We start from the raw sequence: 13,580 nt of genomic DNA on the forward strand, positions 1-13,580 counted from the left end.
TCCCAGCTGCCTTCACAAGCACTTGTTAGCTTAAGAACACAAGTTTGCCTGTAGCTGTAAATACTCATTTTCTGTAACACTTCACTCAGTCTGGAAGGAACAACATCGTTAGAGATGAGAGCGATGGGCAGGTGTGGCAGCCTGGGAAAGGAGTTCAGACAGGTGCTAGCAGCAGAGAAAGTCAACAAGAAGTTGCATCACTGCAGAGACATGAAGGAAAGCACATCAGACCCCACCTCCCAGCATCTGCAGAGCTGCCAGTGGACACGACAAGATGTTTAACAGTCAGTAAAAGCCACCACCAGCAAGACAGCCAACTTCATCATTGGGCTTGTACTGCAAGAATGGGGCAGGGGGAGGAATTGCAGCAAAGCTGCATCAGACTGACAGAAAAAAAAAGCACCATAGTAATTTTTTTTATACTGTTTAACAGATTACAACTTAGGCTAGTTGACCAAGGAAATGCTGCCATGCAGGTCCTTGCAAGATGCAGGAATGCTGTGTGCAGCGCTGCCCGTCTTGCTGGATGCCCAGTCTGCCAGTCTGGGACCTACCCTTGTTCCTGAAGCAGCCCCACAGGTACCCCAGCAGCCCGAGCCTCGGTGCCACCAAAACCTGGCTGTTATTCCCAGGGGATAAAGGAGTTGCTCAGCAAGAAAGTCAGCTCTGAGCACGCTACAGGTGGTGGATTTCACAACTGGCAGAAACACTTGGGGAACACTATCAGGAATGGAGACAGTTTTGGCTACGCAGGCAGGCAAGTGGCATGAGCTGCCAGGCAGGAGAGGCAGAGCTGCTAGACTAAAAATTCAGCCAACCCTCCTTTACAAGTTCTGCCTTCTTCCTAATCCTCATTTGCACCAATTCATTTTCAAACCATGAGGATTTCCCTTAAAAAGTGATTTCCAAAAGTATCATTATCTAACCACTTCATTGGAATTTAATTTGCTGCTGACTATCTCCAACATCTTTAACACCAAAACAAGACACCAAAACAAGCAGCAAACACCACCGTAAGCCGAGCGCTTTTGAAAAAAGCTGCTCTGTTTGACTTTTATCAGGGAAATATCACACTCTGGATATGCCCTGCAGTTGTTTCTGTGGGTCTTCACTTAAAAAAAAATTCCCTTCCAGCCCCTATGCTGCTCAGCTCAGTCTAAGTCTGTAAAACAGGTTTACCTCTCAGTTTTCATATCGCTTCTTCCTTCTCAGTTTCTCTGCTTGAGAGGAAAGAAGAAGAATTTGAACCAACAGAGAAAAAGCAGACACCTGACCTTGTTATAGCTGTCTGGGAAGGGAAAAGAATGTTATGATATAACAAAACAGTATATGAAAAGGTTAGTGGGCCACAAAGTTACAAGTTGACAAGGACTGCTAAGCTCCCAAAGTAATTTTACAGTAATTTTATTCACAGTAATTTTACAAAGTAATTTTTTGCAATGGAGGGGCATTACACCAACATTGGCACACTGGGCTGGGGAGCAAGGGAGCTTTTCAGGTTTTTTGTTGTGTGTGTGGGTTTTTTGTTTGTTTTTAATAGCTGAGTCTAGGGCATTCAGAATCATGTTTTTCATTCAGTTGCATTTTTAAACAAGAGGCTTTGTCTTCACAGACATAAAAAGCCCTTTTAACATACTGGCATAGGGATCACACATCAGCTGCCTCACTCGAAGCCCTGTGGGGACGCAGCACTGCGCTGCTCACGCCTCACCACGTCACATTCACTTCTACCGTGAGGAAAGTCTCTGTCAGGGCATGCAATGACAGCCAGAGACAAACTCACATTTAAAGACCCATTTTAGAGGGAGGAAGAGAGAATGAGGAGAAAAGAGGAGACAGAAGTGATCCCACACCCATTTTACAGCCTGGTGACAGATGGCCCATTGGTCAATGCACACATAAACAGAGTGTATAAGGAAGCAATTCTTGCTCCAGATCCCTTTTGCTCCTGCCTTCATCCCTCACCCCACAGAAGGAAAGCAAAGGCAGCTCCATAAAACACGGATGCACAAGAGCAGCTTCACAGAAAAGAGTGGCTGGCAGACGGTGCGGCCCGTTTCTGTCCTCTAGAAGACTTCACTTTGTGCTGCAGATCAGAGCTGCTGAATATCAACTCCCTTCCTAGAGAGGGGCTGTATAAAGTTTCCGTGCAAACAAGTTTTATAGCTTCTAAACACATTGCAGTCACTGAATCGGGGTTAGTTTATTTGCTCTCCAGACAGAACTGCAATAAGGGTAGGTCAAATAAAGCTGCCCCAGCCCGTGTGTTTTAACAGCTGTAAGCCACCTGGAGACACGCCATTGCAGTGAGGACTGTCACTGGAGGGATGCCTCCGCTGCGGCGCTCAGCTCTTCCAGCACAAGTGCCAGAAGCTAACCAGGACATTTGGGTGGATTAACTGTTCAGGCTACAACTTAAAAACACTCAAGCCCAGATAAAAAGTCCCCAGGACTCTTCCCCAACAGGGGAAGCTCTGGGAGCTGCATCCTGCACAGAGGATCGGTGGAAAATGGGGGTGGGGAGGAGCATTCAGGCATCTGCACATCTTCTTGAAAGCTGGAGGATTAATTCAATTTTGAAAGCACATGGCAACCAAATACTTCCTGACAGCCACTTGAACACTTCCAACAGAAACAGAGCTGGAATTTGCTGCTGATCCAAATGGAAGAATTTGCTTTCTTAGCAGCTCCACGTTAGTTTGAAAACCGAGCTGCTCTGTCCCTCCCAGACCCACCCTGTTTTAATATCTCTACAACTGACTGATTAACAGCATCAATTTGTTTACTCAAACAGGCAAACACAGAGACACATTAAAGTGTCAACAAAAAGGTATTAATATGTCCTTTTTCCATCCGATTAAAAAAAAAAAAGAGCAAGCTAGGCCTAGTCTGAAGCAGTGACTCACCTCATACATATTAGACTTTTCAGAGGAACCTGTGGTTTTGCTGCTTTTTCATGACAAAGGCTCCAGACATGAGAAGGCAAGTCAATCAGCATTAGCCAATTAAAAATACTTCAAAACCCACATGTCTCTGACCGCTAACCCAGCACATATCAGTCTTGCTTTAGGAATAATGAGCCGGACAACCAGGCACTCAGTTCTCCCGCAAACCATGGCAAGTGCCAGAGCCCCTAGGCTTGCAGCACACCACACTGACACAGCCGCCTCGTTAATTTGGAGCTAATTTGGAGGGAATCCTGGTGATTCAGCTGATGTAGGATCCAGCCCCCAGGCTTCCTGTGGCTCACCCCATCCTCCTCTTCCTCCCTGTTTTACAGGTAGGGCTGGGCTCTGCCAAGAGCCGCATCAGAGAATGGGGTGGCTGTCCACACTCCCCTGCTTCCCTTGCCCCAATCACCCCCTCCCCTCCAGCTCCTTTTGCAAGATGCATGAATCTTGGTCACCACAATGTCCTTTCCAGCCCTCAGCTGCAAGGGCCTCTCCTCTCCCCCACTGCCACGCAGACCCCCTCCACGGGGACAGCCACACTGCCCAGGGAAAAGCAGTGAGGGAAGCGAGTTACTGGCGAGGGCTGAAAGCCTGAGTTTTCTTTGCATCCCTTCCCAGGTGATCGGGATGCTGCAGAGGATACTGCGGGGATCTCCCGACACTGCAGGAACCCTCCTCCACAGGCACCGGCCAGCCCTAGGCTCACACTGCATTTGGAAATGCTTGCAGGCAGGAGAGAGAACATATACACAACACCCCCCCCACCCCCGCCCCGCAGGAGACGGCACATACACCCCACACACACACACACATCCCATTGCCAGGCACACACAGCAGCTCTGCTGGCTCCTTTTTCTGGTCCAGTCCAAGCAAAGCCTTTGGGGTTTTACAGACATCTTCAAACTTGACAGCAACAGGAGGAAGTGAAAGCTTTCAGTGCACAGACTTGGTCTGATGAGTCCTCCAAGATAAATACTTACAGCCACTTTGGCGGGAGACAGGGAAGTTTAGGGATTGATGGCCTGTAAATGAAAACCTATCACGCACTCCATCCTCTCCTGCTCATAATCAGTTTGTGTGTTTTGTTCATCAGATTGCTCCAAGACAACACCCAGTCATTACATGTGGTTATTAGCAAACACCAGGCTGCTGAAAGCACAAACTTTTGTTTGGCAATTTCCTGACAGTCACCAGTCAGAGGCACAGGCTGAAACCAGACCTTTGCCATGCTTTCGTCTTTCCACATGGCGATAGGTGTCATCCTGATAACAGCAGTGATTAGGAGATGCTACCCCATCCGCAGAGACTGCACCGCTGCGGTATCTAACACCTTGCCAACAGCATGACGCTGCTACAAACCACTGTCCCCCAGAAATTACTTTGCTGCTGCATTTGCATGAATGCAGCACTCATGCACGCAAAACAGAGGTGTTCCTATCAACTCAGTTAGCTGCTTCCCCTACCTCAGGGAGTAAGGGGCACATGAAGCTTTGAGCAGGTATTTCTTTGCAGTGCCAGACTTGGCCAAGTAGCTGCATCTCTCATCTATGGCTCTTCCCTTCAACCAAGCTTTCCCAGCCGCGTGCACGTCAGGCTCAACACTGATCAAACTACAGCTCTGCTCTCAAGGTCTGCAATACTTTAACTATTGAACAGCACTGGGCTGTAACGCCTGGAAAGCAATCACCCAAATCCACCTTTATTTCAATATTAATCCAGTTTTCCTCGTCCATGCACAGCACCAAACAACTCACCTCAACAGGCCAAGGACCAACTACACACAAGTTTAATTTTAATAGATAATTTCTTTAAGCTTATCTTGCTGTTTGAATTGACTACCTCCCACCTCCCAATTCTCCAGCTTCCTCAAGCTACTGACTTTATACACAGTACATCCAGTACACACAGAGTACACGCTTTGACTCGTCCATGTTGGTTGTGTAGCCCACCAGCTGTTATACAGCCACTTGCTGCATCACAGGGAAAGGACACAGGACTGCATATAGCAATTCCCACTGCACAGGCACCTTACAGCTCACTTGTCCCAATCCCATATAGAGATTACCTCCAGCTGCTGTTTTTGAAGCATCTCTACATCAGCAAAAGTTCCATTAGCGGGTTTTGCTTTATGTTCTTTCAAATCCCCGAAACTGTCATGCTGGGAGAGGCAGGCTCCCTGCTACACTTATTTTCACCTGGGAGCAGACTGTGAGACTTTGCTCCCATTGTTACACAACTCACTGCTGCTACAGGGGAAAAATCTGTCAAATCCATCAGAAACAGAGACATGCTGGAGTCAGTCACTGCACTTGGCTTGCCAGCAGCTCTCTCCAGATTTGGAGGCATGTCTCTATGGGGTATTCACCTCTGGACACACACTTTCCTCCAACAGGTCCAGGTGAAAAACCCAGTTTCTCCTAGCTAGACCTGGGTAGAACGATGCCAGAGATTTTTTTTTTTTTTTTTTTTTATGAGCAGTGTTTGGGTAGATGCCCAGCAGGGATCTGGGCTGCACGGAGGTAGGGTTACTCCAAAGGTATGGGAACAACTGCAGCAAACCAGTTTTCCTATGCCTTCCGCTTAGACTTTAACCACTGCCCCAACATCCATGGACAGCCTGCACAACCCGATCCTTCACTTTTTGCATGCTGGTCAAAGTGTTTTCTCTCCCTTCAAGAGAGAACCAGATTCACTAGCTTTGATCATCTTAAATCCTTATTAAACATAACTGCTGACCCATCAGCCAATTCACTTGCCTCTGACCCCCCTGCACAGCCAAGGAGGCTTTTTGGGGTGCAGCCAGGCCCAGATAACAGTCAGCATGTATCAGCACCCTGACCCAGAACCAAGCTGTAGCCAGTACCCACAGAAAACCCAAAATCAGTATCAAACCTCCTCACAGCATCAAACAGGAGTCAGCCCCTTGCTAAAAGCCCAGGAAAGCTATGTCCTTCAGGGCAGCATCCAGAATACTGAAAGCTGGGGATATGACACAGAAATTTGTAGGCATTTGAGTACACAAATCCCTCTGTCTCGCAGATGCAGAAAACAGAAAGATAGCAAGCAGCTGAGGATGCTCGGCCACGTGATATCCAATTGCCCAAAGGCTGGAGGGGAGCAGAAGTCAGAGTAACACAAATGCCTCCACTGCAGCTGCATATGGGAGGGAAAAAAGCTTCCCCAGACCTCAGTGCAGTCACCCCCCAGTACATCCCCATCCCGCACTATGAGCCAGAGCTGCCTCTGATGCACATTAAGGGGTGACATGCAATCCTGGAGTAGAGTAGATGGATGCTTGCTTACTCTCATGACCCAGCGTTTACTACGAGGAGGCTGAACCAACAGAAACGTAAAACTGGTTTGGGACTCAAATGGAAGAGAGAAGCACAGAAAGCTTTCTGCAGACCTACACTCTTCTCTGAAGACTTCTGACATGGAAGACCAAGGCAAAGTGGATTGGATGGATGGTCAAAGCAGGAGCAACGCTGACTTTCAAGGAGGAGAGCAGCTGCCTGCTAGACCTTGCAGCTGCACTCACACACCCCCATCCACTGCAGACTTGCAGCTACGGCATACCGACTGCCTCACTGCTCCAACTCTATTACATGTACCTACAGAGTAGTTATAATCTGCAGGGCACAGGAAAAAACAGATAAAATACTGCTCAAGGCACCAATGAATCAGTCCTTAAAAGCCTCTTTGCCAAATATTTCTCCTAAATGTTGCATTTGGGCACACTTCTAGTTTTAGCAGAGCAACTACTCCAGGATTAGAGCACATTTGAGATCATAACCCACTAGACTGGTCTAACTCACTTTTGATTTTCAATAGTTTGTTCACATCAGTGGAAACAGAACAGCAATATTCCCCATTAACTAGTTAGAACAACATGAAACAGGTGATCCTTTCAAGACATCTCAGGAAAGGAAGAGCTGAACTCTCATCCTGCCTGGAACTTACAAAAGCAAGTAACATTCAGAGATAATTTAAACCTAAATGCAAGAAGGTAAAAGAGAGGGGGGGTGGCGGTCAGATGTCAGCTAATGGACTGAGATTCAGAAGGCTTAATTTAAATTCCTGGCTCAGGCACAGAAAAATCATGCTAGCCTCTCAGGAAATTCTTATGTTGATAGTAATTCTTATTCTTGAGTAGTCCCCCAAATAAAGAGCAGCATTAAACACTTCCTTCTGCTTATTCTGTATCTTAACCATAAATGACCTCAAGAAAGGACCTAACTCTTACCTCCCATCGCAAAACTCTGCATAAGGCATCCCTCATTTTATGATGGGACTCTCAGAGCAATGGTAGGAAAGCCAACGGGTTCCCCGCCTGCATAAGTGAGGAGAGGTGAGGATCACAAGGCTGAGTCACTGCTAATTTCCTTCTCCAGAAGCAATTGGGACCTGCTTGCTGAGACCTGCAGGTTACCCTCAACATGCTTTAAGCATGCGTCTCTCGATTTCCAAATATTCAGCCCAAAAGGAGCCCAGTTCCTTACGAGGGTGAGCTGCAGACCTCAACCTGTGCCCTGGCCCCCAGCAGCTGGAAAAAGCCCTTCAAAGGCTGAAGGGAGTTGAGGCCACACAGCCCGGACCCATCTCCATCCTCCCAGCACCTCCAACCTCCGCTCTCAGGTAGCACCTTTGCTTGGCAGGTAAAGCAACTGATATTCAATATGCCATGATAAAGCAAGAAGCGTTACTCAGCCTCTTAAACTTCTCTCCTGCCCAGGCAGGGGAATCAACCTGATCCCTAAATTAAATCACAGTACAGTCACTGCTTATTCAATGTCAGCAAACAAGCTCCTGCAAGCCAAACACCCAGCGTGACAGTGCCGATCTCTGACAAGCTGGACAATAGGGAGTTTCAGCAATTAATTTTGGGAGGGTGGGTTTTGTGCAACCTTTTAGAAGGTACAGCTGCAGTCGAGCAATTTTGCAGACTGTTTTATCAGTTTGAAGATAAACAGACCTGTCCTGAAATGGTACAGCCAGGGCTGAAATCCCAGCAGTCTGGCGACTGCTGCCCAAATGATAAACATTCAGAGAAGTATGTCAATGAATGTTTTCTTAAATAAGAAACAAAACACTAGAAACTACAAACCATACTCTAAGCATTGGAATTATGTTTCAAAAGCCTCTTAAAACCGAGGTATTTCAGTAACTGATCTCTTACTAGAAAGAGCTACTGATAAAAGAAGAAAAACCTTTTTCCATCCTTCCCCTGCTGCCTGCAATCTTGTTTAGAAAGCATTTGGGAAAATGGGAAAGAAGTCAAAATAATTTGATTCAGAGCAAGAAAGCAACACTAGACTGCAAAAAAATCAGTGTCGCTACATAGTCCTAGCAAAAAGTCCTGCAAAAGTCCTAGTGGCTTTTGGAAGCAGAAAAAACCCTGTAGATTCAACACTTATTTTCTCTAGAGAAGATGGTACAGATCTTGTCTACCCTTAACAAAAGCAGAAACATTAATCTCAAAGATTAATGTGAAACAGCTAGAAGAGCAGGAGAGCTGCTGTCTTTGCCTCCCAGGAGACTGCCATGAGAGTGAAATCACATTTACTCTGACAGCAGGGTGTTCCCCAGACTTCTCTATAATTTAACTTACTACGGGGACGAGCAATGGGAGCAAAAGGTAGCAGTCGCCAGTCCAGGATCAGGCAAGCTCGACTCCGTGACTCTTGACTTTTGGACAAGCATTGATAATCTCTGCAAAATGCACCCTAATTAGCAGGTTTCAAGGCCAGGCAGGATCTCCAAGATGCATCCAGCACCCCTAGAGCTGAGCACTAACTTCTCATTGGGTCCCTTCAAGCTGCTTTGCCGACGCCGCCTCCTCCCTCAGTTCAGCAGCTCAGCCAGTGCCTGATACCCCTAGGACAGATGTAATGGTTAAAGAGATGTGTGCACTGTAAACAGCACACCACCTCATCACTACTCGGAATTTCAGGAGGGTGTGAGAGCCCTCCAGCTGTGGAAATCACTCTTTACAGCCAGATGGTTTGCAGAATAAATGCAGGGTAGGAGTAAAATAGAACTAAGTAAAACCTCAGAGCAACACATTCAGTATAAACAAAATCAGGACATGAAGAAGCTAAACTAGATGTGTTTTACAGGTTTTCAGACATGTTAAGTCTAAGTTTTTCAGTACAAAAAATTCAGCATTTCAGTCAAATACTTAAAAGTACTTGGTATACCAAGTGTTTTAGTCAGTAGTGACTGCTAAAGCATTTGGAGAGGGTCTGCACCGGCTTCCAGCATCAAGCATAGCCAGCCTTCACCAGAAAATATGGCAAACAAGATAAACTCCTCAGTTTGGAAACAAAGTCCTGCCAGGCTGTGATGCCACATGCCATTCCCACCAGAACAGAAAAGTAACACTCAGAGCCCAGCCACTGCAGGTGAAAGACCCCAAAAAGTTAGGTAGCCACCACAGCCAGCAGCCTACAGCCATTTCCCAAAAGTACTGAGAGCTCCTCACACTTTCTGCAAGGCAAACGTTTAAATATTTAACACTTCTAACATGCAAGTTTAAGCAGTTCTGCTTTTTAAAAGCCTGCTGCAGACCGAGATGGGGAAAGATGTGCCCCAGACTGAGACTTCTGGGAAGGCACACCCTCAGTCCTCACTTGAAAAATTAAATACTCGGTGATGCAAAGTCAGTCACAGCACTTGCTGCTGCTCTGTTTGCATGCGCTGCTCAGTCAGGTGCACAGATAAGTCCCAAACTTAAAACGCATTAAAACCTGAAATTACTCTTTTCATTCTGCCTGGAGCTATTTCCCTTTGCCATCTACTACAGCATTAGGAATCGCTAGACATTTTGCAGAGAAAATAAAAGCAAAACAAGTCCTTGCAGGGCAGCCTCTGGCATGTGCTCGCATCCACGCAGCCAGCCAGAACCCTGAGCAGCAGCCAGCAGCATCCCAACATGAGCCCGCAGCAGGAGACACCCTTACCTGTCCTCCTCTCTCGGGGAAGGCAAACCGCTCCCTCGCCCGGCCCGAGCGCTGAAGCGTCTCCCACGCCCACAGCACGGATCTGGACAGCCAGCATTCCTCCCCCGTCCCCGCCCAGCAAGTGGGAGGTCGCTTCCCGAGAGCCACGGAAGGGATGCGGTCGTGTCGCAAGCAGAGGCATTAGAAAGGCTGAGGGACGGGCGGCTCGAAGCGTCACGTACATAGGGAGCAGGGATGGGGGGATCCTCGCCCAACAGCTAGCGTTTGTGCTGTTATTGCTTGGCGCTTGGGAACAGGAGGCAGTAAGGTAGAAAGCTTTTAGGTGAGCAAACTACTTTTTTTTAGTTTAAATAAATAAATAAAAAAAGAACTTTTACCTTTAATGTTTTAAATTAAATGCATTTTGCATTGCTAGCTCTCGGCTTGTCCAGCCAAACGGCGACATGGAGCTTTTCTTTTGTTTTATGTACTTATTTTGCGGATGCCTTTAAAACCACCAGAAGCTCATGAACAGAGCAATGAGGATCCGGACCTATTCGGCCTCAGTCCGCACTGAAGGAAGACGCTGCCTGCTATTTCACCCCACAGTTGCTAAAAAAAAATTCTGAATGGGTGGTAAATACAGAGTTCAGAGCTGGTCCATATTGTAATACATTGCATTACCTCAGCAATTAATCCCTGTCTGCTCTAGAGGAAACACAGACAGACATCTGCTACCAACCAGGGAGACACAAGCAACAGAAACATGTACTATGTTGTTGCTGATGCACTGCACAGGAGCAGAATCAATCACCAAAAAGGTTAAGTGGGATTTCCAAACTATAATCACATTTCAGAAATTTCTATTCCTGTTAAGTCCATAAAGTTTGAGCACTCCCATAGCTAAAGGGAAAGGATGTCACTTACTCATAAACACAATACTTGAATTAGTGAAGAATTTGAAGAACCCATGACCATTCTAAAAATTAAAAACACTTGACCAACAGGGTCATTGTTTTTTTTGTTTCTTTTTAAAAATTACATCAGCCAGGAAAGCAAGTCATCGCCTGGTCCCACCTCTTGGGTATCACCTGAAAATTTAGTTTCCAGCTGTAAAGTTTCAGAAGAGGTATTAAAAAAAAAAAAAAAAACCAAACCCACAACCTGCCAGCTTCCTCAGGATAGTAAATATAACGGGAACCAAAATAGAGGTTTTTATGCCCAGAATTGCAGCTGCAACTTAAAAGGAAAGAAGTTAGCTTGAAAAACACTTTTGCACTTCAAGATCAGGTTGCCTGTGCATCAGACAGGACTTAGGGGAGGGCAACTTTGACTCTGCTCCGACTTGCATCAGGAACCAGCTTCAGCATCGCATCTGGGTGCAAGGAGCCCCTCTGGCTGCTCTGATCCAAACCAGTGACTGCATTCAGCCTGCAAAGTCTTGGGGAAAACATGCAAGAAAATTGAAGAAACTTATTGCAGGAAGTTTAGTCCCTCCACTTTTCTCTCCATGTGTGAGTACATTCCACAGTATACATTCATCTTGTAAGGTTTAGGAAGTGCTGAGGCTTTGGGGCTTAACAGGTCCTGGGGAGAACGTGCCAAATCCCAGCTCCCAAACTAAGTTGTAACTTCTGTCAATGGCAGAGCTGTTGCAGGAGCAATGTCTGCTTTTGGGAGGGAAAAAAAAACAACCTCCTCTCCTTGTCTCTGGCATCTGTGTTGCTGGGATAGAAAAGCAGCACCTGCAGGTGTGCAGGTGGCAGATTCACACTGCAGAGGCAGATACCTAAAAGCCACCAGCCCATGGGTCTTCCTCTGCTTACTCACTTTTCTTTTTCCAGGTAAGCATAATGCATCCTACAGGGCTAACAGCTATTACCATTCCCTCTGCCAGGAAGGGAAAGGGCATTGCTACCCGCTGTCGTCAGTCAGCACAGACCCTCAGTGGCTCCACCGTGAGAAGTTTAACTGACGCACACACAGTACTCGTGAAATACCCATCTTCCACATTTGCAAAGGATCAGCAATAGCCAGTTTTTCCACAGCTTTAAGAGCACTCTGCTCTCTAAATACTTCAAATCCAGTCCTGTCGGTCCAACCCGCAATTACACTCAAACCTAAAATAGCACTTCGGCAGTGCCAGCACCACTCATCTCCACATCATGCCCCAAGACTCACCGCGCCAGGGTGTGGTGATGGCAGGCAGCGGACACACAGCTCCCCGGGCACTCCCAGCCCACTTCCTCGAGCACGGCTGGTCACACACCGCTCCCCACACTCTTCCAAAATAGGAAATTTTACAGTCAAGCCAGTATAACAGTGTGTTTTCCTCTTCCTCCCTCTTTAAGAAAGCCTTTTAGGGAAGCACAAGATGCCAGAAGTGCTCAGAAGTTACTCTGCTCAGGTGACGTGTCCGCTCCCCTGCATGGAGCATCAGGACCCAGGTTTATGCACAAGGAAGACCTGTGGCATTGACAGGATCCCTCCAGCACATCATTGCACAATGACGTATCTCCTCCCCAGCTCCAGCTGCCAAGTTTCGCTGGGAGACCACTAATACGTATTTGTCCTCCAGAGGTTACTCAACAACAGCTGTTGGAGTAGCAGCCACTGCCTTCCAGGCGATGAGGGAGCAGAGAGGGTAAATCCAGGAGTCACCTTGTCCCTCTGCTCTCACCACTAGCCCTCAAGAATAGACCCTCTGGCAAAGCTCTGGGGGAGGAAGGGAGCACATCCAATGCACTGGCCTTCGGCTACAGTGGGCTGTGCAGCCCCACTGCTGTCCCCAGTGAGTCCCACCACCCAGGAGAGGACAACCACCTGCTCCTGGACACTAGGCTTTCCTGCCCACTCCAGAAGTAGTCTTTTCCACCCCTAGTTAGCAATGCCAAGAGATGCCATGCTAATATTGGAAGCTGTACAAGACAACTAATGAAACCCATGGCAATGTACAAGTCCCTGGGCATGCTACACCAGCCCTACTGATTTTTGGGAAGGGTTTTGCCTGCAGGCACCTCTAGCTCCTGCCTAAAAACGCTGTTTGCTGGGATATAGGCAGCTCCACTGTCATCCAGCCAAGGGGGTGTAGGGCATGCTGGCCCCCTCCAGCATCCCCATGCTAGAGAAAGCCCCATGGCCAGAGGGCTGGGCCACACCAGTCCCAGGAGATCCTAGAGCCAGCAGAGCACCAGTGGTCTTCGGTGGGCCTCCAGGAGCAGCAAAGGTGGCCCAGCCTCCTGCCTCTGCCTGGCCCTGCCTGCTCTGGTGCTGCATATCAAGTATTTTCAGGAGCATACCCCCTGCTCAAAAGAGAGAGAGGACAGGGCCAAAAGAGTAACCAGCTGAGGTAACCTAAATAGTCTACTCCATCAGAAAGAAAGCACCACACTTTATGAGCCAGGGCTTTAGAGAGCAAAGATGAGTTGCCAGCCACCATCCCATTTTGGACTGGGATCAGTCACCATTTACCATGTGCCAGATGCTCCCCTCCTCCAGTTCTATCTACATTCTCTTTTAAAGATAAGGATTTTTAATGAAATTATGTACAGATGGATAGAAGCACTCTCCCCTGTGCTTTTTAATACAAAATGAGGTTTTACACACTTCTTGCCTTCACCTTCAGGTGCGACCAGCTGCAGAGTGCATTCCATCAATGTAAACAGCTATGGAAGGATTTGACAACTGAGGA

At 47.4% G+C, this 13,580-nt stretch overlaps 1 protein-coding gene across 2 annotated transcripts in view; it reads right to left on the reverse strand.

Annotated features, from left to right (window-relative positions):
• Positions 1-13,580, reverse strand: part of PLS3 (plastin 3) — a 53,900-nt gene that overhangs the window by 23,731 nt on the left and 16,589 nt on the right. The window contains exon 1 of one of the 2 annotated variants that reach the window (XM_072876861.1): positions 9,911-9,964. The exons of the other annotated variant lie outside the window; for it this stretch is intronic. The gene's annotated coding sequence lies outside the window, so the exon portion shown is untranslated. Of the gene's footprint in view, positions 1-9,910; positions 9,965-13,580 lie in introns of those variants that run through there. 2 annotated transcript variants of the gene reach the window in all.

This window comes from Ciconia boyciana, chromosome 12 (genome assembly GCF_034638445.1).
Source record: "Ciconia boyciana chromosome 12, ASM3463844v1, whole genome shotgun sequence".
Classification (NCBI taxonomy): domain Eukaryota; kingdom Metazoa; phylum Chordata; class Aves; order Ciconiiformes; family Ciconiidae; genus Ciconia; species Ciconia boyciana.